Source organism: Cryptomeria japonica, chromosome 7, assembly GCF_030272615.1.
Source record: "Cryptomeria japonica chromosome 7, Sugi_1.0, whole genome shotgun sequence".
In the NCBI taxonomy this organism is placed as follows: Eukaryota; Viridiplantae; Streptophyta; class Pinopsida; order Cupressales; family Cupressaceae; genus Cryptomeria; species Cryptomeria japonica.
The window spans coordinates 471114878-471118465 of NC_081411.1; positions in this window are offsets into that span (position 1 = coordinate 471114878).

A 3588-nucleotide genomic window follows, 5' to 3' on the forward strand; every position below is an offset into this window, starting at 1 on the left:
GGTCCTAGAGGTAGCCCTTCGACCTGTGTTGTCCCTGGTCTTGGAGATAGCCCTTGTGTTGTTAGTGGGGCTGCTAAGAGTTCATATGCAGATCGATTGGGTAAGGAGACTCAGTCGTTCCCTGTTTGTCGCTCCATTGTTGTTAACTTGGATGATGAAATGATTAATGAAATAGATCAAGTGGCCTCTGATCTATCTTCTCATGTGGTTATCTGTCGATTTAAAGGCTTTTGGCCTAGTCTTCTAGGGCTTCATGATTGGGTCTCTAAGCAGTGGGAGCCCCTTATTTCAAACTCGGTGCAGATTTTCCCTTTGGCCAAGGGTTTCTTTGTTGCTAAGTTTGAAAATGCAGGTGACAAAAAGATTATTCTTTGCGATCATTTTTTTTATTTGGGAGAACCGTTACCCTTTGATGATTAAACCATGGCATGAGGACTTTGTCCCTTTGTCGGAATCCTTTTGTAAGATGCCAATCTAGGTTAGACTCCCTAACCTCCCTCTTCACTTTTGGGTGGATCCACTTCTTGAGGTTGTGGGGGATGCTTTGGGAGATTTTCTAATGGTAGATGTTGAGTCTTCTGATATCCTTCATTCTACCTACGCTCGTATCTTGGTGGACATCGATGTTTCTAAGGGGTTGCCTAAGGAGATTAAACTATCGACTCCCAAGGGTTTCTGGATCCAACCTCTGGATTATGAAGGCATTCCCTTTAGATGCAGAAGGTGCTTCAAGACAGGTCATGTAGCGGCTAAATGTGATTTACACAAATTTAAAGCAAAGAAGCCTTCGTCTTGGTGGATTGGGGCTTCCTCCCACCATTACACGGTGTTAAAGGGCTCTTTTTAGATGGGTACGGGGTCTGATATTTCTCCTAAAAATGTTGTTGAAGATGCTCGTCCTGCCTCTAGTGAGATGGTTCATTCGGAGCCAATCGGAGGTTCGGAGCTGTCAAATGTTGTTGGATCTGCCCCTATTTTTGACAGGTCCGAGGGTGTTGTTCATGTGTCTAGGGAGGTTGCTGGAGCGGTCCTTGTGCCTATTCTTGTTTCTAGGGGTGTTTCTAACCCAAGTCCTACTATGCCTGCTGGAGCTTCGTTGCTTGCTGGCTATCCCTCAGTCGGTGGTTCAGAGGTGTCAAATGTTGTTGGATCTGCCCCTATTGCTAGTTTTGACAGTTCTAAGGGTGTTGTTCATGTGTCTAGGGAGATTGCTGGAGCGGTCCCTGTGCCTACTGTTGTTTCCAGGGGTGTTTCTCACCCAAGTCCTGCTATGCCTGCTGGAGCTTCATTGCTTGCTGGCTATCCCTCAGTTGTTGATTTTCCTGCGTTAAATTCGTTGGAGTGGCAAGATGAGGCTGCTAAAGTTGAAGATGGGTGGATAACGGTAAAAGGTAAACGGTCTAAGATGTCCTCACCTTCTTTTGACATGACCCTTCGATCCCACATGAAGGATCGCAAAGGGAAATCCTAAGTGAGGGGGTTGTCTTTACCCTTGTGGGCAGTTGTGCTCTATGCCTGTAGTTCCTCAGGAAGCTTGTCTCTTTGGGGTTTCTACTCTTTCTTTATCTGGTAGGCCTGCTGGTTTTCTATGTCTATTCTTTTTCACAGCTTCGTTACTTTTGTTGGAAGCTGTTGGGTCAGCTGTGCTGGTTTTTGGTTGTGGTTTTCATTGTTAATATCTTTTCACAGCCTGCTTTGTTGGGTTCTAGATCCTAGTAAAATCTTTTGGGTTTTGGGTCCCTTCAAAACCTGTTGTATGGGGTTTCTAGTCCCCTTAAAACCTGTTTTCCCTTATTCAAAAACATTACATATAGAATCCATCTCAATAAACATCTAACTACCAAGGCATAGATATCACCAACTAATCATATCATAAACAACAATACGAAAAACATTATCGATCCTTAAAGCGTATATCTACAACAAAGGTCATCTAGAGTCAAATTAGGTTAAATCAGGTTTGGCCAAGGGAGGGGCATTACACACTGTGGGTAGAAGAAGATGAATAACAAAAAAAATCATAGTATTCAATTTTCTAAGAGTTTATTCATAACACACCTAATGAATTTTGTCAGATTGCTAACACCTCCTTCTTCCATTGGTCAAACTCTTGTAGATTGGGAATAGATGATATTGTCATAGTTTCTTTCCCTATTCAGTTTAAATAGAATTTTACCTGTTGCATCTTTGATAGTATTTCTTTTCTTTTAATTTTAAACACAGTGTTTGTACAAATATTTGTTTTCAAAACAAAAAAAAATGTAATATAATTTTTATTTTTCTATTTTTTAAATAAAAAACATTGCTTTTATCAAATTAATAACAAAAATAACATTTATTTTGTTTTAATTTTTCTTTTTGTTATTTAAAAATATTGTCTTCATACAATGCAATAGAAATTCTATTTTCATGTTTTTTTAAATAAAAAACATTAAGTGCATAGATAACCCACAAAAAAAACTCATATTATTCAATTTTCTAAGATTTTATTCATAACACACCTAATGAATTTCTTCAAATTGCTAACACACTCTTCTCGGGAATAGATGATATTGTCATGGTTTCTTTCCTTGCACATAGTATTCATAGTAGTTTTTGTTGCACAATTGATAGATTTTCTATTTTTGTTTTTTTAACAAAAAACATTGTCTCCATAAAACTTAATAAAATTTCTATTTTTCTAATTTTAAAATAAAAACATTGCTTGTATGAAATAACTTCTATTTTATCTTAGTTTTTCTTTTTGTTATTTAAAAACATTGTCTTCATAAAATGTAATAAAAAAATCTATTTTCTTGTTTTTAATTTTAAAAACCATTGCTTAAAATATAAAATTAATAAAAAACCATAGAGTCTATTTTGTTTTTATTGACATAGGTTTTTTCATTTGTTTGTGACTATAATACACCTCTTGGTGTAACTAGTTGATAAGGATGAGTAATTTCTTTCGCTTTAAGCTCTACTAGGCCTAGTGGGGGTATCACTCAAGGTGTTATCTTTAAGATACTTAAAAAATGACATGAGAATGGACCATGTGAGAAACCATATCCATTGCATAAGAAAATCTAATTTGACTATCACTAAGAACCTACAGGTTTCTTTGTTGATAGAAAGATTTCACTCCTTCAATATGTAGATACACAATCATATAAGGAGCCCAAAGATATTTCCTTATTAATTGCTAGTAATATTTAAGTATAAACACAAATATGGATGCATAAAGAACAATTTGTTAGGAATTAGTGTTTTCATGGATTAAAATAATAATGTTAAAAGATGAAGTGAGTTTTAATAACAACTCACGAAACTATTCTAGATAAGAAAATAATTATTTAATTGTTAGTATTGTTTGTGTGTTAATTTGGATTGTTAAAACAACTCATATATTTAGAGGAGTTGATCCCTATAATATAGGATCTAAAAATCCTATATATATGAAATGTGTTACTAAATGGAAAGTGAAATAAAAGCACATATTGTTCTCTATGTAACCTTTTGCAGGCTATACCAGAGTTGTATGAGTTAGTTGGAGGATCTATGCAAAAATATTTGAAAGCAACTAAAGCAAAAGGTATAGATTTGTCTCAT